Below are 24,490 nucleotides of genomic sequence, written 5' to 3'. Positions count from 1 at the left end.
TCATCAGTTCGTTCTTTTGACACTATCAGTTCCCTCCTGAGGGCATTGGTTTCTTGGCGGGCGGAATGCACTTTGGCCCTTAGTTCCCCTAATAATTGGGCCAACTGATCAGTTTCCGAAGTCTCCATGACGCCCAGGTGGGTATTTGTCGGTAGGCTTCGCGTTCTGTTACGCTCACCTGGTTCCCACGGGGGCGTCGACCGGAACTGGGCCGCTGTTGTTTCCACCAGCGTGACATGTAGCGCCGAGATGACTGACTGGACTGGCCCGCTCAGCCTAGTTTGTCTGGCTCGCAGTAATATTCTTCTGTAAAGGAGAAGAGGAATTAACCACCCGTGGAATTGAGTGTCAACCCACCTTCCCCACTCCCGTTGTCTTCCCACAGATCACTCTTAATGTTCCCTCCTTAGTCTCACCTGATGGTTTGGAAGGATGAGCTCTCCATCCTGCATCGACCGCAGGGGCACGTTGATGACCAATTACTTCACTGGCTTAGAGGAATTGGTGAGTTCCAGTATTGACTCTAAAGTCCAATTGTTCATAAGAGTTCAAATGTCTGATCTTCACTCTGTCCGATTCCTTGCAGGTTGCCGATTAATCCACTCGAAGATTTCCAAATGGCAATTGGTAAGATTCAGGTAAGTCTATTGTGGTTTTCCCCTTAGGGGCCGGGGTACGGTGATGAAGCAGAGTTGACTGCACCGACCCGAGATGAGGTGAGTACCCCCCGTGGTAAATCGGGTAAGTCCTTGGGGGTAGCTTGTATAGCCTTAGAGAGTCCCCTTGCTCACCTTGCTGTCTTTGTCTCCTTAGGTGTCGGAGGGCGGCCACGAGATGGAAAGAGCGTGATGGAATGCTGAAGTACCGCCAAGCAGGTGAGTTCAGCGCGGCGCCGTAGGAATGCGAAGCGATGCTTCAAAGACTTCTGTCTTTCAGCTCTGTGGCGAAATGGATCAGGATTCAGGTAAGGATTAAAGTTAATACTCCTGTTCTAACCTTTATCCTTCTTTTCGTCTTGTTTCAGGAGTCCCAGGACTGAAGCGGGCATGGCTGAAGACTGGAGCTGCTGAAAACACAGTGAGCGTTACGCTGCAGCAAGCAGAATAACGCGAAGCACGTTTGGCTGTCCGGGCGAGGTTTAAATAGCCTTGGAAGAAGATCCAGGTAAGTATTCTTCCACAGCCCCACCCAAGTAACAAAATAGTCCCTCCAGTAAAATAGTCCCTCCTAAGCCTCATTTGGCTTGAGTCTTCATGCAGCATGGTCTGCCTCAGGTGAGTATGCAGCATGGTCTGCTTCAAGTAAGGTATCAATAATGAGCCTGGCGCCCATGTCGCCAGGACTGACTTTATCTTTATGAGCTTGGCGCCATAGGCGTCAGGACTGCACCCAAACAGCCCCTAACTGGGGCTTTTGGGCATGCTCCAAGTGGCATGATACCTGCTTCCGGGGCTGCTGGGCCTGGTCTGGTCTTCCGGGGGCAGGCATCATGACAGCAGCGGACCCTCTCCCCAAAATTCATTAGCGAATTTGGTTGAACCATGGGACATTCCCCACAACGTAGAACTTATATTGGGGAAAATATACAAAAGGAACACTTCTAGGGCCCCTGGTCCAGATGGATTGACCAACACCATCTTGAAAGAACATCCAGAGACAAGGGCTGTTTTTATCCACAAACCTGTCAAGCAAATAAAACAAACTCGCTTGATTCCTAATTCATGGAGGAAATCTGCAGTGGTCCCAATTTTCTAAAAAGTTCACAAAGAAAATACAAGGAATTATCGTCCCATCGCTCTGCTAGACGTGATTCGGAAGGTTTTCAGCTCTCTTCTTCTACAACGCTTAAAAGATTGGACCAAGGCAGAAGGCTGCAACAACCCTTTTCAAACTGGCTTTGTAAAGGATATTGGCACATCCGCTAACATCCTCCTCCTGAGCACTCTGAAGGGGATGGTGCGGGTGGGAAGACCAAGGATCTTCGTGGCCTTTGTAGCTTTCGACCGGATCAATCGATAAACTATGTGGGGAATATTGGCTGTCCAGGGCTCTCCAACATGAAACCTAGAACCCCTAATCACTCTCGACTCAAATACCACCACGAGAGTGCGCCTAAATCAATCATGAACTTTATCAAAAGAAATCACTACAGCTAGAGGCGTTAAACAAGGTTGTCCCCTTGCCCCAGCATTGTTTAACTTTTTCTTGTCCGACTTTCAACATTTTGAGCATACAATCAGATCCTTTCCACCGACTATAGGGGGTGTTCATTTTACTCACCTCCTGTATGCTGATGATCTGGTCCTAATAGACCAAACTGCAGTAGGCCTCCAGCGTCAGCCTCGAGAAATATATCAATGTGAACAACTTGGAGATAAATAAAGAGAAAACAAAAGTGCTTTGAAAAATCAAAAAACGCAATGAAAAATTGAAATGGTTCCTGGGTCATGCGCAGATTGATCAGGTACAACAATTTAAATATCTAGGAGTCACGTTAAAAGCTCTGTAGAAACTCCAACAACTGACCTCCTGTGTGAGAGAACTAAGACCTTGGCCAGCCAGGCGGGAGCTAGGGATAAAAAATGTGGCCACTTCTCAATGCTACCAGTGCTGAACTATTACAAATCGAAAGTAGTTCCCGCACTGACCTACGGTGCCAACGCTATGCTAGACATTCTAAAGAAAACATGGCCTAAACTCAAGGGTCTATTTTGGAGGCAAGTTTTGAGACTCCCAAACTCAACCCCGACAGCGCTCATACATGGAGAATTGGCCCTCCTTTCCCTCCAAGCAGTGGTCGAGTGGAACAGCTTGGTACTGTTCAGAAAAATCTTCTTACCTGCTTAGCCGAAAAATCTTTAAGATTATTAACAAAGCGCTAACAGGCGCAGCCAACAAACCATTAGCTAAATGGCTGACTAAAAATAGAAACAAACTGGGGGAAATTGATTGTACGGAAGCAGACCTGCGGTTAAACCCCACAAGAGTAAAAAAGCAACTTGGAGAAAACAATTGGATCCTTACTCTTGCCACCGCATCCCGCAACCAACTGACAGCACATTTACCGGTGATGTGCAGAACATTAAATCTGCCCTCTGACTATCTATAAAGTCCCCAGCAGAATGTTCTGAGACCATTTCTTAAGGATTCATCTAAATCTTCCCCCTGCCAATGAGATCATCGCAATCGAGGAAAATCAAGGGTTCAAAACAAATGTCGATACTGCAAAGGAGAGGAAAAATTGGAAAGTGAAACATCTCCCACTAAACTTCCCTGGTTTAATCAATGAGCAACAGAAATCTCTGGGTCAACACTTCACGAAATTCCCATCATACGACGCTCAGGACTGATGGGCCACACTAATAGGTGGAGGCAAGACATCATTCGTGATAGCAGTGGTGTCATTTATGATCAAAATCCTCTCAAAACCAGATGAGTAGATTGAAGTATAAAAAGAAACTTAAAAATAAATAAATACATAAATAGATAAAGGAAACACCTTGCAGCAGAAAAGTTGGTTAATTTGCCAAAGAGAATAAAGACAGTCGGAATAACTAAAATTCTTTTTGCTTTTTGTAAAGATTGTTCATCAATTAAATCAAATAACAAATAAAATTAAACAAAACATTTTTTATTGTGAATTTGATCAGAAATCTGATCTTACACACAAATATAAAAAAAGAATACAATATCAAAAGAAGAAAGAGAAGAAGAGAAAAGGAAAGGGAATTTATTTTTTGTCTCAACAGTTAATCTGCCAGATTGTCAGAGCCCACATGAGGTAGATGCATGGCACCATAATCTTGGAGTTGTAGATGCCACTGTTCTAGTCACTGTGGAGCCCTTGGATCCGAGCTTGATATGATGGGAACAAAGGACGTGGTCCGTAACAACAGTGATAGGGTAGCCAAATACATACAAATGAAAGTGTAAGCAGCCCCACAGAACAGCCTGTGCCTTTTGCTCTTTTTGTCAGTTTTGGTGCTGCATGGAGGTGAGGGCCTGCTTGAGGCATGCAATCAGCCATCCAACACCAGCTATGTTTACCTTCACCAATACAGCTCCAAGCCCAAGGGGACTATCATCCAGGAGCATGTCAGATGATTTGGGATGATCAAAAAACACAATAGTCGCAGTGGCCAGTGCCTCCTTGGGGCCATCAAATGCCTTTTATTCCACCTGGCCTCACACCCACGGGTGATCTTTCTTGCTAAGCACCCTCATCGGCTCCATGAGCGTTGATAGGCCTTTAATGAACTGCCCACCAAAGTTCACCATCTCGAGGAGGCTCTGTACCTCAAATGGAGATGTGGGAATGGGTGTTTCCTTGATGACCACAACGTTTCTGGGGTCGCCTTTTTAAAGACAGCCAAAGAACTCCCCATGCTTCTGTAGGAATTTTCATTTTTGCCTGTTCAGAGTGAGTCAGTCCATTGCCACAAAGACGGCGAAAGACTGCAGAACACCTGCTGTCCTGCTCTTGCTTTGTAGTGGCCTAGATAAGGACATTGTCCCGACCAGCATTCCATATATTGTGTGGTGGAAGACCTTAGCTGCTGATGAACCCCTACGTTTAAGAGCTTGTTCCTGAAGCACCTCACGTGTCACAAACATGTAATCGGCCTTGAGTTTTCCTGCAAGTGCCTCAGAGCTTCTTGGTGTCAGTGTGAAATCTGACGTCATGACTCTTGAAGCAGCCAGTGCTTTTGAACGGGTCTTGATCCTCATGCAGCAGAGATGCTGCTCCATCTTGGTCCTCACTGAACACAACGTGGTCTAGATCCAGCTCTTCTACATCTAAGCAGCGTGTCCTTGGTGTCTCGTCCCACATAAAATATCGCAAGCATTGAGTTCCTGTCATGTTACACCCTGGTGCAGAAAACTGTGTCCAAGGGGATGAGTGCCTATACACTTGTAAGTTCAAACATTGCATGCTCTAGTTTTGGCTGTGGTGTGAGCTATAGGAGCTGATGGGTTGGCATAACATTTGCCAATGCCCCAGTGTGTATTGGGATGGAATCCAGCTCTGAATGTAGTATCACAGTGCATCAAGGCTGGCTCCTTTTGCCTTTTCCATTCCTGGTGAGTGCAGCGATGTGTCACGGCTCGCTCCCTTCGCTCCCATTCCCGCCACTTGGGGGCATGTTTTGGGGTTTATTCCCTACTGGACATTTCCTCCGAACCTTATGCTACAGTGTCCTGATGAATTGGGAGCGCTAAAACCTTATTTTCCAAATTACTTCCCTTCCGGATCCATTCCAGGTTTTTGGCAGCCAGCATGCTACTTTAATCAAATGACTATGCTTCCCAGAATGCCTGGCTCACTGCTTCACCTCCTCCCTTGCAGGACAAGGCTGGGTGGAGGATAGGCAACACCTGTGGCTGCAGGTGCAGCAGGCGGCACGCCTGAGGGTTGTGCTCGTTAAGCAGCTTTAAAAGCCCCAGTTTGCTTCAGTCCAGCGCTGGTCATTGTTGCTGTGTTCCTGTTGTGACTGGTCCCTTGTTCCCTGTTCCTAGCTTTTGTGCCTAGTACCTAGTTCTTGTTCCTTGTTCCTAGCTTTTGTGCCTAGTACCTAGTTCCTGTTCATTGTTCCTAGCGTTTGTGCCTAGTACCTAGTTCCTGTTCCATTCCTAGCGTTTGTGCCGAGTTCTTAGTTCCTGTTCCTTGTTCCTAGCTTTTGTGCCTAGTGCCCAGTTCCTGTTTCTTGTTCCTCTGCCCTGGATTTCGGATTCTTGTGCTTAATTGATTTCTGCTCACTGGATTTCCCTTTCTGTCTTCCTCTGTCTGCAGGCAGCCTGTCTCTGTGCTTTATCCTTTGATGCTGCCCAATTCGCCTGTGTTTTCTGTTTCTTTGTTGCTGTCCTTTGCTACTGAAAAACCTGATGCTTTAGTCTTTCCCTTTATAGATTTAGCTTCCTGCCTCAAGGTTTCCTTTTGTGATATAATTTTCCCTGCTCCTGATCCTTACTTTCAATTGGGATCCATTCCATGTTTTCCATCTCACTTCTGCATTCATTTCCCATGGAATATTAGGTGTGGGTGTTATTGTAACTAGTCCCAGTGTAAATGCCCTTTTGTTTCCTCACTATTTTATATCACTATTTCTACTCGCCCCTTGACTAGGGTCTTATGTATTTAGTTTCCTCCACCCATTGCTGTTATAGCCTTCAGGGTTCCTGTTTGATCAACTGGGTTTGTGAGTTTACTGACATTCAAGTGGTCTTTCCGGTCCTCATGAGTACAGTTTCTAGTTCCTTATTCTGTATCATCCAGAGTGTCAGCTCACAGATCCTGTCCTTGCTTGCCCTCTACGTGGGTTTAGCGCTGTCAGTATCTGTAATAGCATAGTGGGTAAAGAGTTTGCCGACTTTCCTTTCAGTCATAAGGAGGTTCTAAGTGCTTACCCCACATTCCTTTTCATATATAGGTATTATTGTTTCTTCTGGGTTTTAGTATACAGAAGTCTTGGGTTTTGTATGCACATATTTAGATTCAAAGTTGTACACTGTGAGATTCCGTGCACATTGCCTTCTTCCTTTCTTAACACGATGAAGACATCCTCTACATTATTTTCATCAACTTGTGTATCAGCGTGGGTGGGGGTATTACCCACAAGTGCACTTATTCCCCTGCGCTGCACTCGTGTTTAGTTATTCTGCTTCAGTTCGGGACTCCGTTACGCCTGACATACCGTTAACAAGTGGATGAGTTTTGCACACCGTCTGCATGTGAGGCCTACCGCGTGGCAGCCTTGCAAGAGAGGTAAGAAGCCCCATCACGAGTCACGTTGCCCTGCTGTGGATTGAGTCATCCTTGATGACATGTTGCAAGAGCAAGTAGCTACTCAGGGAATGTGGCCTCTGCCCGGCTGTTTCTCGGTAGCATGATATTTCTCCACCCGTATGGACTTGAACGGCTTCTCCACCATCTTTCTTGCTCTGGCCAGTTTGAGGGACAGGGCAAGTTTAAGGATTTGCTGGATGGAGATGCCAATAACCTGAGGATATGCCAGCATACTTGACTGATATTATGTGGCATTTACTGGATGAGTAGCGTTGAATTGGCTGTACTCGTATTTCATCCTTGTTGTCGTTGAGCATGCAGGACATTGCCAGCTGCCTCTGTTAGGTCAGAAGAAGGAAACAGACCAGGGATTTGCCATTTCAAGATGTGTTCATTGTAAATAATAAGAAATGCCCGTCTTTCCCTACTCTAAGGTTTTCCCTTCCTAACACAACTAAACTAGGGTGTTCGTCGTCTGTTCTAAATTCCAAAGTAAAAGTCTGTCCTCCATACAAAACAAGTCTACACTGACCCTGCCACCTATCCTGAATGACTAAAGACCAGGAGAATGACTCCCTTCTCCTGCGATTGCTTTCCAGCAGGTCCTTATCAATATGGAATCTTCAAATAGCGCTTAGCTATTTCTTGTATCAGTTCATTCAGTTGTCATAGTGGACCTCTCAACATCCCTTTCTTTGTTTCTCTTTGGTTTCTTAAGTTCTTCTCTCTAAGCACTCGGGTATGTAAATACTCTTTTACTTGGTTCTTCTCAACAATGGTTGACAGTCTTTCTCCTTCTGATGTTAACTTCGCCAGTTGTACACGTTTTCCTTTACTACTTGTTAATGTTTTCTGGCTATTTTTTTCCTCAATGTGATCTGTGTGAGGCACCCAGTGACTAATCTCACCGGTGGTAGAAGTATACCAAAAAAAGTAGTGGAACTGTGACCCCATACGGGGGCAGAGTAGGCAGGAAGGGAGCAACGTGCAATACTTTTTTCAAGTCTTGCAGCCATGCTGGTTGACAGCCAATTAAGTTGGAACAGATTTCAGTTTAGCTTTAACTGCGATCAGGTGGTAAAGTGGAGAAGAGTGCTTTAACGTCACAAATCAGTTCCAGAATCGTGAAAATGGTTGCAAAAAGTAGTGGAACTGTTAACAGTAAAAAAAGAAACGTAGTGGAATGCCGCTCCTGCTCACTTTGACCACTGAATCTTACTCTTCTTTGTATCTGGCTCTTCACTGAGATTAGTAGGCTAAGTTCCAAAGGGATTCTCATTCTTCTTAGTATTTGCTCCTTCACTGGTACGAGTCAGATTAGCCCATGAAGGTTTCGCCACTCTTCTTAGTATTGTACCTTTCAATGGGATGTGTAGGATGAGCTCATGAAGGTTTCGCCACTCTTCTTCTTGTACCTTTTTACTGGGATGAGTAGGGTGAGCCTATGAAGGTTTCTCATGCTTCTTAGTATTGGATCCTACACTGGGATGAGTATGATGAGTCCATGAAAGATTCTTACTCTTCTTAGTATATGGTCTCTCAGTGAGCCGAGTACGATTATTTCAATCGTTTTAATAGTTTTTCTGCTTAGTATTTGTTCTCTTACTGGGGCGAGTAGGCTGGGCCCAGGAAAAATTCTCACTCTTCTTAGTATATGGTCTCTCACTGGAACAAGTATGTTTACTCCAATCGTTATATTCGTAATATGTGCCCCGTTCATCAGGTATCCCGCGCTCCCCGTTACCTTCAGTGGTAGTGGAGCTACATCACTTGGTCAGCGGTTTCCTTCTTTTGTTCTCCCGTTTTTGTCAAAACGGCTTTTCTGCTCACATCCGTTCTTTCCTCAGACATGCTTCGGTGTCTGCGTGAGGTATCAGCGACTAAAGGATCGATCTCTCTACCCTTTCTGGCCCACCTCCTGACTCTCTCAGATCTCGCCTGCAATTCTCCTTCGGTTGACAGACTCTCATGGGTCCCTCCGTTGCATGCTTCAACTCAGGCACGTCAGTGGTGTGGCTCCTCTCCAGCCCTTCTTGAGTGCCCCTCGTGGGACTGTCAGCAAGCAGGCAGACTCTCTACAGCCTGCCTTTCGTACCGTGCACCTCTGGCACTTCCTCTCTCAAGCTGCCAGCCGGTGGGCAAAGCAGCGTTCCTCCCAAGTTACCAGCTTCCCTCACCCAGCTGGTTTGAAACTCTGAGGTCTCTCCCTGATACTGCCTTGCGCATCCTTTTATGATGCTGTTCTGGGGGTTTCCTAGCTTCTCTTGATAGACCTTTTCGATGTTTGAGCCATAATCATTATGACTCCTTTGGGCTTCTTTGTCCCAGTACCTAGTAAGTACTTATTCTGGATTTCTGTAGTTTTACTCATCTCAGTACCAGGTATGTGTTTATCATCTGGTAACAAATCACAACAGCTCATATAAGAGGTTTTGCCTGGTTTTCTGCCAACAGGTTTGATCTTATCAGACTTCTGAGTGGGAGGGTGAATGGAGTTCCTCTTCGAATCAGGAGTCCTTGTCCCCAGGAGCGGAGTCTCTCTCTGTGAGGTCCTGCTATTCGTTACATGCCACAGGCCTGAATGGAATGCATTGAGCATCTCCTGAGGACCCAGGCTTGATTGAAGAAGTTGAAAGCTCTCATAATCCATGATGATGAAAGGGTAGATGTTGTCCTTCAGAGCTTTCTTTGAGGCATCATACAATTTCCTTTTTCACCGCGGCAGCCTAAAAGAAGGTGAGTGTCCAGCAGTCTCTCCCTCGATCTGTGGCATTATTGTGCTGTTCAGATCGAGGGAGGTGTCGTTGGAAAGGGGGGACTCTCCCCTTTCCAATGACACCTTCTTTGAAGCATTGCTGGGCGCAGATCGCTCGATCCGCACCCAGCAATGCCACTAGACCACCGGGGATCTGTTTGTGAAGGAAGTGGGGGGGAGAGGGGGCTGCTTACTATGTAAGCGGCCTCTCCCCCCGGTCCCCAAAGCATGGGGCAGCACGTTTTGCCCCCCACAGTAATGTGCCCATCTGCCCCTAGGAAAGGGGGGAGCAACATTAAAGTATGTTTTGGGTGGGGGGGACACGAGCCCACCAGACATTATCTATAATGAAAGGGTGGTGGCCATCTCCCCCCACCCTAAGTGGATGGGGGGCACCTCATGTAGCCCCTCCTGGGGCAGATTACTGCCACTAGGAAGGGGTACATGAGATGCCTCCCATCCATTTGAGGTGGGGGCTAGAGGGCCATCAGAAATCTCTGCACAGGCCACCCCCAAGGTTGGGGCAGCAAGTTTTGCCTCCTCTGGGTGCGGATGGGCACAGTGATGGGCCCATCTGCCCCTAGGTAAGGGGAAAACAAAAAAAAACAAAAAAGAAAAGAAATTATGTTTTGGGTGGGGTCCGGGGGGACACTAGACTACCAGGCATTATATATAATAAAAGGGGGGTGGCCTTCTCCCCCTCACCCTAAGTGGATGGGGGCACCTTATGTAGCCCTCCCTGGCGGTAGATTTCTGCTCCTAGGAAAATGTACATGAGATGTCCCCCATCCATTTGGTGTGGGGGGCCACCAAAAATCTTGGTACAGGCCACCCCAAGCATGGGACAGTACGTTTTGCCCCCCTGGGGACAGATGGGCACACTAATATGCCCATCTGCCCCTAGGAAAGGGGCAAAAAGGGTGTTTTGGGTGGGGTTGGTAGGACACTAAACCACCAGTGAATATATGGAATGAAAGTGGGGGTGGGCCTCTCCCCCCACCCCAAGTGGATGGGGGGCACCTCATGTAGCCCTTCCTGGGGGGCAGGTATCTGCCGCCAGAAATCCTGGCCCAGCCCCCCCTCCCCGAGCATGGGGCAGTATGTTTTGCCCACCCTGGTGGCAGATAGGCACAGTAATGCCACTGGACTTGGGGACTGTTGACCCACATGGGAGACAGCCACCCAAGGCCAGGGACACCACCCCTGACAGATCCTGGCGCTCTGGCTCGGCTGCATTACAGAATTTCCCTCAGGAAGGGGTGGGGACCCTGCCAGGGCTCCCTGGGACAGCCGCTGCACTTGGGGATGGTCATCCCATATGGGAGACAGCCGCCCAAGGCCAGGGACATTACCCCTGACTATCCTGGATCTCTGGCTGGCCTGCGTTACAGCTTCTCCCACTGGGAAAGGTCGGGGACCCTGCTGGGGCTCCCTGGAACTGCTGTTGGGCTTAGGGGATGGTCAAACCACATGGGAGACAGCTGCCCAAGGCCAGGGACATCACCCCTGACCATCCTGCAGCGCTGGCCTGGCTGCGTTACAGAATTTCCCTTGAACTCCATGAATTTGTGCGAGTAGAGAGCATCACAATACGCGGCGCTGCACAGCAGACCAAAGAAATACTGGGGGCCCTTTACAAACTATATTGCCGAAAGAATGCAGAACTCACCCACCCCGGCTGGGAACCCCAAAACCGGTAGACCCCTCTCCCCACGAGTCTGCATAGAACTACGAATTGCTGCACACTTACACTAGCAACAACGGAGCCTCGCCCTCCCAATGCCGTATGAAGAGCAAAGATAAACTGTTGCAAGAACAAAGTGGAGAAGAACTCATTACCGCCGTTAACACTGGTACCATACATGAGAGACTCAGGTGGTCGAATGCCTCAGAGCCAATGGTTGACCTTGGTATGGTTCAAATACACTGCGCTGTGCTCTGGAATACTTAGGGGGTGGAGGGCAGGGGGATCACCACCCTGTTGGTGGTACTGTTATTTTTAACTGCTCTATGAAACTAATAAAGAACTTTTTTTTAAATAAAAAAATAAAAAAGAATATGGCAATTTGCTGTTTTATTAACAATTATCTAAAACAGGGAGGTAACAACGAACATCAAACGATGTACGCTCGGTCTCTCAATGATTTTCACAAAAAATACAATTTATATACTTCATTATGCATCAGAATGACATCATACTACGTAGAAATAGTGAAAAACCTATCAATGGTCAGGATTGGTTAAGGTAGTACACTGTGTTTCATTGATTTCTCAACCTATAAGGTCCTTAGTTATATGGACTAATACAATTGGTTGGCACACTGGTGCCGTTTCTGGAACATTCGGTTAATTTAGCAACACGTAAGCCAATTACCAGGTGCAGGGATATAGGACATGAAGCTACCCAAATAGCACAACGTCTCTCATCACCCATGCCTTCTTGTTAAGATGGATTTCTGAACTCTGACCTGGTGGGCAGTGGTTCAGAAGGCCAGCCTAGTTTCTTGGAACAGGCTAACCTGTGGATAAGCCAAAGCCAGACCAATCAAGGTAACTATGGCAGGCGGTAAAGAGTCTCAGCGGGGGTGAGGGTGACTGAAAGACCTCAATGAGCTCACAGAGCAAGGACACTTACAAATTACTCCCAGGCAGGTGTTATATCAAAAATATAAACACATTTATTACAAGGCCTTTGTAATTCAGACCATAGAAAAAGAATCACAGCATTACTAAGTAAATCAACAAAACACTATCAATACAATGGGCCTCATTAGGAGTGTTGGGGTAAGGCAACAACAGCGCCGGTAGTGCTACCATAGCCGTTGTTACCTCACCGCAACATTCCAAGTTTGCTCGCTTGCCGCTCTGGAGGCCTGGTCAAATACTAGAGCGTGCCTTACAGTTCTCACATTTCCTGGATGTCCCTAAGCAGCGATGTTGAGGGTACAGGAAGTGGATGGGAAAAAACAATCCCCTAAAAGTGTGTTCCTACTAACAGGCCCTCACCCATCTAGCCCCAGCTTGTGTTACAGGCCTTATTCCACGTGTTTGTGTTCCCATGCTGGTACCCATGACAGTCCTCCCCCTCAATGCCCCACCCAAGGGTGTTCTCCCTGGTCCAGGTTTGGTGGGGTTATCCCGATGGAATTTACACAATAACTGGGGGGCATGTATGTTCTCACTTGGCTCCTATGACCTATCCTGTGGCCCATACCCTTTCCAGTCTATCAGATAGTGGAGGGATCCCTTGGTTATCTTAGAGTCCAGAATCCTTTTGACTTCATATTCTGGTTCGCACCTTCTACTACTATTGGAGCTGGGGGTGTTGCTCCGGGTGCATTGGTTATAGCAGTGAAACATGGAACACCGGATGTATGCGCATGTGGGGTGGTAAGGTTAGTTTCATAGCAACTGGGGAGATTATTACTTCGATTGGTAATGGTCCTAAGAACTTAGGTTGGAATTTCCTTGGACCTCTTAATGCTACATATTTCAATGCAAGCCACACCGAATCTCCGATCTGATAGTTTGGGGCCTTTTCTCGGTGTTGATCTGCATACCTTTTTTGTGTTTCTTTAGCAATCTGTAAATGTCTCACTGCCTCCTTGGCGGCCTGGGTGATCTCTTCATGCAAGGTCTTGACCGCCAGAATTTCAACAGCTTCTGGTGGATCGTATTTCGAAGTTCGTGGGTTTCGTCCGTATAAAGTATAAAAGTATAAAAAGGAGTCAGTTGAGTAGAGGCATGTGTAGAATTGTTGTATGCATATTCTGCCATCCATAAGATCTCCAACCAAGCATGATTTGTTTGGTGTAGCAGACAACGAAGGTATTGCTCCAGGGTTTGGTTCGTGCGTTCCATCTGCCCGTCGGTCTGTGGATGGTGACTGGTGGATAAGCGAATTTCCACTCCTGCTAATGTACAACATTTCCTCCAGAATTGGGATATGAACTGACTTCCTCTGTCAGATATTACCACGGTTGGAAACCCATGTAATTTCACTATGTGGTCGAGGAAGTTCTGGGCTAATACTTGAGCCGAATGTATTCCTTTCAAGGGTATAAAGTGGGCCATCTTAGAAAAAAGGTCAACTACCACCAGGATGGTGGTGTACCCGGAACAGGAAGGTAAGATCCGTGACAAAATCCATCGACACTTTGTGCCAAGCAGCGGGAGGTATATTCAGGGGTTCTAGTAGACCGGCTGGTCTTTGCGCATGAGTTCACGAAATTCAATGTGTCGTTCCGCCAGGTCGGCCACCAGTAATGTCTCTTAACTTTGGCCAATGTTTTGCCCCCCCCGCGGGTGACCTTCCAGGGGCGGACTGTGGTAACTAGTGAGACTCTCTTCTTGAAGTGCACGTGTAGGTAGATATAGGTGCCCTCGGAAATAGGGGAGTTCGTCCTGTAAGGAAAAGTGAGCCCCCTTCTTGTCCCAGGTTCTTAGTTCTTCAGCGGGAATGCTATTCTTCACTTCTTTCTTGACCACATCCAGTGGGGAGAGAGTACTATCGCAAAGGCCTAGGATCTTTTCACTGGGAATTATGTCCACTGGGTCTGGATTATTGTAGGCCTCGTCTCCTTTGCCGATGCGCGATAATGCGTCTGCCTTGCCGTTCTTGACTCCGGGTCGATAAGTGATTACGAAGTCATATTCGGTTAAAAACAATGTCCAGCGAAGTTGTCGTGAAGACTGGGCTTCAGCTGAGCGCAAGTATTGTAGGTTCCGATGATCGGTTATGATTGTGATGGTATGCTTAGCGCCGAGTAAATAGAGCCTCCACTCCTTGAGAGCGTCCTTGATTGCTAAGAATTCTTTGTCTGTTGTGGCATGTTGTCTGTTTAGCTCCGCCGGAGAAAATTTCCTTGACCAAAATGCCACCGGGTATAAGTGGCCAGTTGTTGGATTGCGCTGAGAGAGGACGGCTCCCATGGCTACACTGGATGCGTCGGTTTCAACTATGTAAGGGAGATCTGGGTGAGGGTGCTGTAGCACAGGGGCTGAGGTGAACCTGTCTTTCAATGCACGGAATGCTTCTTCGGCAGCTGGAGTCCACTCAAACTTCCGGTGCTTACAGAGAAGGTAGGTAATCGGATGCACCAGGTGAGAAAAACCAGGTATGAAGCGTCGATAGAAATTTGAAAAGCCTAAGAAGCTTTGCACCCCTTTTAGAGATGTGGGTGAAGGCCAAGTAAGTATGGCCTCAACCTTTCTGTTGTCCATCCGGATGCCTTGCGGAGACAACACGAACCCCAAGAATTCCACCTCCGTGATATGGAAGGAGCATTTCTCAAGCTTGGCGTAAAGATGGTTCTCACGTAGTTTACGGAGTACAGCTCGCACGTGCATGATGTTTTCTTGCATGTTGGACGAATAGATTAGGATATCGCCGATATACACTACCGCACACACGTCCAGTAACTCCCGCAAAACATCATTCATGAAATGCTGAAATGCCGCTAGCGCATTACATAGCCCGAACGGCATTACTTGGTACTCATATAAGCCGCACCTGATGCGGAACGCGGTCTTCCATTCATCTCCTTTTTTAACGCGCACCAGGTGATAGGCTACTCGTAGATCTAATTTTGTGAAGACTTGCGCTTGTCGTACATGGTCTAACAGGACTGGTATTAATGGCAGCGGGTACCTGTTTTTTTATGGTGACTTGATTTAATGCGCGGTAGTCAATACATGCGGAGAGGTCACCTTCCTTCATGGGGACGAAGAATAGTGGTGAAGCTGCAGGTGACTTTGAAGGACGGATGAATCCGTTTGCTAGATATTGATCCAGATACTTCCTTGGGTGGGAGTTCTCTTCTTCAGTCAAGGCATAGATTCGATTGCACTGTACTTGGGCCTCAGGTAATAAATCAATTTGGCAGTCATATGAACGATGGGGTGGAAGAGTGTTAGCTTGTTCTTTGGCGAACACGTCTTGGAATTCCTGGTATTCGGGTGGTAGGACCACAATTGTCACTAGCACTGGCACTGATTTAGGGGACGTGAGTAGTGGGTATTCTGGGCACTTAGAGGTTCCATAACAGCGTCTGCAGTCCTCTGAGAAGGTCAGTGTCCTTGCTCGCCAGTGTATATGGGGGTTGTGAGTCTCCAACCAAGGTATTCCGAGAATCACCTGGAATTGTGGAGCCTTAATCAAATTAAAGGAGATTATTTCCCTGTGACCATCTTGGCAGAGGAGCATGACATCAGTGGTGCGATGAGTAACTGGGCCAGAAAGCAATTGCGAACCATCTACCGCGGTTACGTTGTCAGCTAAGGTCTTTGGGCTAACCGATAACCCCATCCTGTCGGCCGTCTCCAGGTCCATGTAATTGCCTGCAGCCCCGCTATCGATGAAGGCCTCAATTGCATGCATCTTGGGCGAGTGTGGTGGATTTAGGATGACTGCAATGGCAAAGTGGGAGGTCTGAGGGGTCTTTACCATGCTCGACAAACCGACATCTATGTTTGCCGGGCGTTGGAGATTTTCTGCCTCCTCTGTGTTTTTGTTTCCATCCATGGCACCTACGGTCTTCTGGGGTGGCTTTGCTGGGCAATTGCGGAGAGAATGGCCTGATTGACCACAGTAAAGGCATAGCTGTTCTTGCCGCCTCCTGTCCCGTTCCGACTTAGTGAGTGGGCCCCGTACAACGCCTAGTTGCATGGGTTCAGGGTGCGTCTCTGCGGAGGGCCATGCCCGAGCATGCTGTGGTGGGAAATGTGGGAGTGCCAGGAACAGAAGCAGCTGCAAAAAATCATCAAATGGAGCATTAAATGAAGCTGTATATTAAGGCTTTGTTAATCTCTACTTTGCGGTTCATTTAATTTCCAAAAGAAATTCAAGCGCCAGAATTAACAAAGAAAAACAGGACTGGGCCAGAATCTTTGGAATGGAATGGGGGCCCTAAGGGTGTGTATGAACACCTGTCATGCTTTTGGGGAGGGCAGTACCAAATTAAATGTTCATGCTGATATGATCTTTCATAAATACCCAATAACCATAGCACACAACCACATAATGTAAATAAGGGTTTTGCCAATTGATTGAGTGTAGGGATGTACCAAAGAGCATGTAAATAGGCTCTGCCGGCTCACTCTGGCACCCAGAGGAAGGAGGGAGCAAGCTTATGGAGTGCTGCTTACAGGCTGTGGCAGAGCCCTACCCCGGACCTTCAAGCAAAATGCTCCTCGGCATGAGAGGGAGGGGTGGATAGGAAGAGTAGAGAAAGGGACAGAATAACAGAGAGAGAGGAAGAAGGGAAGAGATGCAAAGAAACAAAAAGAAGAGACAGAAATAGTAACATAGGGAGAGACAGAGAAAGAGGGGAGAGACAATCACAGAAATAGTAACAGTGTGGAAGAGGGACGACGAGAAAGAATGACAGAAAGAAAGAGAAAGAGAGAGAGAGAAAGAGAGAGAGAGAGAGAGAGAGACTGTGAATGTGGCGGGCAGCAGCTGAAGATAAATATGTGAAGACGGTAACGTGTTCATTTGTGTGAAATATATGGTACTGAATGGTGTTGGGAGTCTTACTTACCGGTAATCTTCACTACTCCTAGTTCTGTTCTTCCTAGTCACAGTACTTACTCTCCGAGGGCCCCACCTTCATGACCAGGAAGCTTTTTCTGTTTATTTTTCCTTGCTTCACCCCCTTGCTCATGTTGTGTGGTCACCTCTCAACCACTCCATGCAACACATTAGTAGTCCGGCCCACGGTACCCAGTTTCAAAGCTACATCCGTCCCTCCAAGAAAACCAGTTGTGCAACCCTGATCTAGACCCAAGGTAATAGGCATGTTAAAATCCCCCATTCACACAACCTCATAGTTAGGGAATCTAAAGAGGTGGTTAGCACAGTACTGGAAGAATTCTGGGGTGCTGGGATTTGGGGCATATATATTCACCAGAAGGACCTTCAGTCCAGACATCTCAACTGGCAGTAGGATATAGTAACCCTCATCATTACTTACTTGTTCGTGACACCTGAACTCCAATGAGCGTTGGATAGACATTGCCACCCCCGTGAGTGTGAGGTGGAGGAGCAGTATATGTGTATACCCCAACCCGCGATATTGGAAAGAGCCCCATCTCGTGGTAAGTGTGTTTCCTGCAAACATAGAATATTAACGCCATGATTCTTAACATAGTTTGTTATTAGACAGACCTGTTTCCGGTTGGTAAACCCCTGTATATTCCACGTCATTATGGATATCACATTGCACAGCCCCTCCCCAGCTTTAGGTGACCCCATGATGCGAACAGTAGTAGATTTCTCTCAAAACCCCTGAGGTTGACCTCAGGACCAGACGGTGACCAATTAGAGTAGTATATTGGTGCCACTGTGTTGCTCTCATGCGTACACCCAACCTCCCCTGCAACCAATTTACAGGCCCAACTACTTTACACCTTATAACCCCAATTCTCATTGATATACGCCTCCCCACCCATGCCAGAAACCTAAATTCACCGGCATCCAAGTCACCCCCCCAATACGCCACATCAGTCAAAACCAGTCAGTGTCCGCAGTGGCTGCGGAAAACGGGGTGCCGTTGGCAATTAATCACACCTTACGGCGAAAAGCAGACCTCGCCATATTTGCCACATTTCCAGTATCGTCTGTGGTCTGCGAGAAGGATAGTAGCAAAATTATAGTACGGTCTCTGTAGGTGGAACAAACAGTATCAGGTTGACAGGCGGCAAGGCGACCCATCCAGGTTGAGGCGACTCGATTTGAAGTGCTCAGCAGCATCGTGTCATGACCACTGGGTTTCCCCTCACAAGGTCTACTAAAGTGTCTTGGCTAACTGCATATAGATCCTGGGCTCAGGGAAAGTAGGACCTTGGCTATGTAGTTTTAACACTTCCTCATCCTTCAAACATGCCCCCCAGTGAAATTCCTGGTATTGGGCTGTGCAGCCTAGTTGTTGTCATGCCTTCAGTATTTAAGCCCCTTCCCCTTTACGTTCTGCGCTTCGCGTCTGTTTGCTTGCAAAGGACGCTTACCGCAGGTCCTGTCAAGATTCACCTCAGAACCCCGTCCTTTCTTCATGATTTTTAGTTCCTGGTCCAGTGCTTCCATTATTCATAGCATTCCTTACCTTGCCCCTTGTCACACTCGCCTTTGGTGTTCTGTTACACGTTTGGGCGAATTCTTCTAATTTGAAGTAAGTTAGCAGCAACGTTTTTCTGTGCTCGCGCTTTCCGCCAGTTTCGTGTATATCTATTTGTGGTGGATTGTGCGCGTAGCGCCTTGAACTTACTATCAGTTTCAGTCAGGTGTCGAGTGTCAGGGCTCCGGCACTCGAACGCGTGTGAGGAGTCTGTCAATTGTGACACGCAGGCTCTTGCCTTAGGTGCCCTGTCGCTATGTCTTCTCTGTGAAATACCTTTGACCTGTGACACTTCATTGAATACGCAATTGTTAAATAATTCTCTCCATTTCATTTTAGTCATTGTTATTTTTGGAAAAACGTCATTAGGAAATTCTGTGGCATTCTAAAATTGAGCCCCTTTTTTCAGTTCTCCTCAGGTTTGATTGTCATGCGTGCACCTCACCTCAGGGTCCATTTTCAATCCAGTCTGAGGGTTTAGGAGTCATTCCAGTGTGATAGGTGGTTGGTGGTTATTATACAGTGGCTTATTGGTTCCATTTCCTGTGCCTTATTGCCTTCCCTCCAATCACCCTTTTACAGTAAGACCCTAGTTGCCACCCCTTCCATCTTCAGGACTAGCGCCCCTGCGCAGAAGCAGGATGGATAGCCCACTATATACCAATCAAAGGTAAGAGTAGTGAGGTTTGAAGGGAGAGATAGATAAGGAGAGTAGTTAGTGCCAAGTTACCTTGGGAAAGTTACATTTATCTGTGTTCCTGTGTTTACTCATAGATTCCTAGTCTATTGAACATTGAGATTCCGGAAAAAACAAAGGGTGAGAACAACGCACTCTTGAGAAGAAAGTTATACTATAGGGAGTGGTGTCCCCGCAGAGTCAGGTAAGCGTTACAGAACGCAAAGCCATACTGAAAAGTACTCTGCCTGGACATCATGGGATCTTCTGAGGTAGATCAGCTCACCCAATTATTGGGAGAATAAAGAAATTAGGTCCTTGCAGCCCGGTCAGAAACTAGTGCTCTTAGAAGAGAACTAGGAATAAATAGAGAAAGGACTGAAGAACTAGCTCGTCAACTGATGCTGAAGCAAGCAGGGCAGGTGCCTTTACCCCGTGGAAGTGATCAGGCTTCTCCCTCTACGTCGCCCCCAGTTCCTGTTCAGGTGGTCATTCCAGGGAATATACCTTTGGCTCCTCCGGAGCGCTTTACAGGGGACCCAAAAAGGTTCGCAGTGTTTTTAAATTAGTGCAGATTACACTTTCTGTGTAGGCCATGAGTATTTCCAAATGACCAATCTAAGGTAGCCTTTGTGTTGAAGTATCTGGGAGGTGTTGCTGCGGATTGGTCCATTCCCTTGGTAAATAGGGATGATCCAGTATTACAAAACTTCACAGAATTTCAACGAGAATTAGAGAAACTATTTGCTTGTCACACGCAGGGACAAGCTCTGGACAATGAGTTGCTGTCTTTAAAGCAGGGCAACCAGGAGCTCCTTGCATACATTGCTACTTTCAATAGAATGGTGGCAGAAACCAATTGGCCTACAGAAAAGAGAACAACACTGTTCTATCGTGGTCTACGCAGTGAACTGAAAGATGTTTTGGCTCAAGTAGTAAACCCACCAGAAGGTATTACAGATTTCATAGATTTAACAATCCAATTGGATCATCGTCTTCAGGACAGGAGAACAGATTGTGCTCATCAAGACAATCAACCCCTTCTGATCCATCCCAGAGAACCAGTGGTTAAGCCCGGAGTGGATGCTCATTCAGGACCAATGCAGTTGGGTGGAATCCGAGGCCCAATAGCTCAAGCTGAGCGAGAGAAGAGACGACAATTGCAGTTGTGTCTTTATTGTGGCAAGGCTGGTCATTTTCTGGAAGAGTGCCCAGTGAAACCTGCTCGAAAACTCCTAGGAGGAGTTCATCAGGACAAAAAAGAACAGATGGCGGAAAACTCCAGTGCCCGACAAGTCTAGAGGTCCGCTTGTCGAGCATGGAAAGGGTTGCAGCGACCTCACACTTTGTGTTTCCTATTGTCCTTTTTAATCCAGAAACTCCCACCGAAAGACATGCCTTAATGGCATACATTGACTGTGGGGCAGTTGGCAATTACATGGATCAGCATCTGGCAAGCAAATTGGGATTCTCTTTGAGGAACAAGTTGGAAGCCGAGAATGTTTCTGGGGTCGATGGCACACCATTGGTGTCAGGACCTGTTACACAGTGCACCAACCCACTCACTATGCTGTGCCAGGAAGGACACAAGGAGAGGATCTCTTTTGACCTAATTCGAGCTCCACAATTCCGAGTCCTCTTGGGTATACCTTGCCTGGAGAAGCATAACCCGATCATCAATTGGTGCGCCCGGACCCTGACCTTCCCCACCAAGTGTCAGAGCATGTGTTTTTCAACAGAAGGTTCAAAAGTTACAAGACAGCCTGATGCATCTACTCAATCTACCTTGGGTCTAATTGGTTCATTGCCAGGAGAATATCAAAGATTGCAGGAAATATTTCAAGAAGAAAAACAGGCTGAAGTATTACCTCCACATAGACCTTATGACTGCCATATTGACCTCATTCCAGGAGCCCAGCTTCCGTGCAGTAGAATTTATGCTCTCACAGAAAAAGAGAATGCGCACTTGAAGTCTTATCTGGACCAGTATTTAGCCAATGGTTTTATTAGGCCATCCAAGTCACCAGCGGCATCCCCTCTTTTTTTGTGCCCAAGAAAGAAGGTGATTTAAGAACATGCATAGATTATAGAGCCTTAAACCAAATTACTGTGAAGAATCAATATCCTCTCCCCCTTATTTCAACTTTACTGGAACAGGTGAAACAGGCACAAGTATTCACCAAGCTTGATTTGAGAGGCGCCTATCATCATATCCGTATTAAGGAGGGGGAGGAGTGGAAAACTGCCTTTCGAACGCGGTTTGGGCTCTTTGAATATCAGGTTATGCCTTTTGGGCTTTGCAATGCTCCAGCAGCCTTTCAGTCATTTATGAATGACATCCTTAGAGAATTATTGGACATCTGTGTGGTGGTTTATGTGGATGACATTCTCATCTTCTCCGCAAACCATTTGGATCATGTGAAGGATGTAACATCCATGCTGCAAATTCTGAAGGATAACTCTTTGTACGTTAAATTAGAGAAATGTCAGTTCCATGTCCCGGAAGTGGAGCTTTTGGGTTTTATCCTGTCTGCACAAGGAATTAAGATGGACAACAGAAAGGTTGATGCCATTTTATCTTGGTCCGCCCCTACTTCAGCCAAAGGAATTCAGAGTTTTCTTGGCTTTGCCAATTCTTATAGGTGATTTGTTTCTGATTTTTCTCGCCTGGTTCATCCCATTACCTTGTTACTCAGGAAAAATAGAAAATTTGATTGGACTAAGGAAGCTGATGAAGCTTTTAAAAAATTGAAAGAGAGATTCACCGGCGCACCTGTTCTCCAACATCCAAGACCTGACCTTCCGTTTGTGGTTGAAACGGATGATTTGAATGTTGCCACGGGAGCAGTTTTGTCTCAGCGCAATCCTAACACCCAAGAACTGCACCCAGTGGCCTTTTGGTCTAAGAAATTCTCTGCTGCTGAACTGAATTATACCATCACAGATAAAGAGCTTTTGGGTATAAAGTGCACACTCAAAGAATGGAGGCACCATCTGCTTGGAGCAAGACACACTGTGACCATTTTCACTGACCATCGCAACTTGCAATATTTGCACTCTGCAACGACACAATCCTCGAGGCAGTTGCGATGGGCCCTCTTTTTTGCCGAATATGATTTCATCATTACCTTCAGACCTGGAGTGCGAAATGGTAAGGCGGATGCCTTATCTCGTATCGGAAAAGGTGATGGAGCTTATGTACCTGTGAACCCAGTGGAAATCATTTCTGGGGAGATGGTACTTGGAGTTATGGACACTGCTGATTCGACATTTGAAGAACTACGAAATGAGATTAAAACCAGCATGACTAGAGACGAGTTGCCGAGGTGGGAATCGAAGGGGGAACGTTTCATGATTTTGGATGACTTACCTTTCTATCAGGAACGTTTGTACTTACCCACACCAAAACTGCAAGAACAAGTCATTGCTAATTATCATGGAACCCTGCTGGAAGGTCATCCCGGAATCACGAAGACCTTGGAAAAAGTGAAGAGATCGTATTGGTGGCCTACTTGGAGAAAAGATGTCATTCAGTATTTGAGAACATGTGGCAACTGTGCTCAAAATAAAACTCAAAAAAGGAAACCAGCTGGTCTTCTCCAACCACTGAGTGTGCCCCCTGCTCCCTGGCACACAATTTCGATGGACTTCATCACAGATTTACCAAATTGTGGAGGTTGTGATACCATTTTAGTGGTAGTGGACTTATTCTCAAAGATGGAGCATTTTATCGCATTGAAAGGTCTCCCCACAGCGGCTGTTTTGGCAAGAACCTTTCTGGAGAATGTTGTGAAGTTGCATGGTTTCCCCACTATAGTGGTTTCAGATCGGGGAAGTCAATTTGTTTCTAAATTTTGGAAGAAGTGTTGTGAATTGGCAAAGATTGATGTACGCCTGTCCACGAGCCATCATCCCCAAACTGATGGCCAAACTGAGCGAACCAACCAAACTCTGGAACAGTATCTCAGATGCATGCTACATCAACTCGAAGACACCTGGTTAAATGTTTTATGGATTGCGGAATATGCATATAATAACTCAGTGCATGCCTCCACTGGATTGAGTCCTTTTTATACCCTACACGGCCGGCATCCTGGTACATCAGCCTACGACCCACCAGAACCTTTGGAAATGCCAGCGGTTAAATGTCTGCATGAAAAAATCACAACAGCCATTGCTCAAGCAAAGGAACACTTATCTTTGGCTAAAGAGTCCCAGAAGAAATTTGCGGATAGCAAAAGATGTGATGCTCCAGAGTATAAGGTGGGGGATTTGGTGTGGTTATCCACTCGGAATTTGGCCTCAAAAGGATCACGAAAATTCCTTCCGCGATTTCTGGGACCTTTTGCCATTGAGAAGATAATCAATCCTTAAGCCATGAAGCGCATCCTTCCAAGAACCATGAAGATCCACTCTGTGTTTCACGTGTCCCTTTTGAAACCAGTCTATCCAAAAACCCGAATCCAAGAGGCGCCAGCTCCCGTGGAAGTGGAGAATGATCAGTTGGAGTATGAAGTCAAGGCCATCTTGGACTCAAAGATTGTGCGTAATAAACTATACTACTTAGTGGATTGGAAGGGCTACGGTCCTCAGGACAGAACATGGGAACCTGTTGAAAACCTTCACGCCCCTAGGTTGCTAAAGGCTTTTCATTTAAATAACCTGTGCAAACCTGGGAGGGGGAGTTCCAGTCTTGGAGGGGCTTTGGGAGGGAGTACTGTCATGACCACTGGGTTTCCCCTCACAAGGTCTACTAAAGTGTCTTGGCTAACTGCATATAGATCCTGGGCTCAGGAAAAGTAGGACCTTGGCTATGTAGTTTTAACACTTCCTCATCCTTCAAACATGGCCCCCAGTGAAATTCCTGGTATTGGGCTGTGCAGCCTAGTTGTTTTCATGCCTTCAGTATTTAAGCCCCTCCCCCTTTATGTTCCGCGCTTCGTGTCTGTTTGCTTGCAAAGCACGCTTATCGCGGATCCTGTCAAGATTCACTTCAGAACCCCGTCCTTTCTTCATGGTTTTTAGTTCATGGTCCAGTGCTTCCGTTATTCATAGCATTCCTTACCTTGTTCCTTGTCACACTCGCCTTTGGTGTTCCGTTACACGTTTGGGCGAATTCTTCTAATTTGAAGTAAGTTAGCGGCAACGTTTTTCTGGGCTCG

This window comes from Ambystoma mexicanum, chromosome 5p (assembly GCF_040938575.1).
Source record: "Ambystoma mexicanum isolate Mex_15411 chromosome 5p, UKY_AmexF1_1, whole genome shotgun sequence".
NCBI lineage: Eukaryota > Metazoa > Chordata > Amphibia > Caudata > Ambystomatidae > Ambystoma > Ambystoma mexicanum.
Note: the sequence above shows the minus strand (reverse complement) of the source record.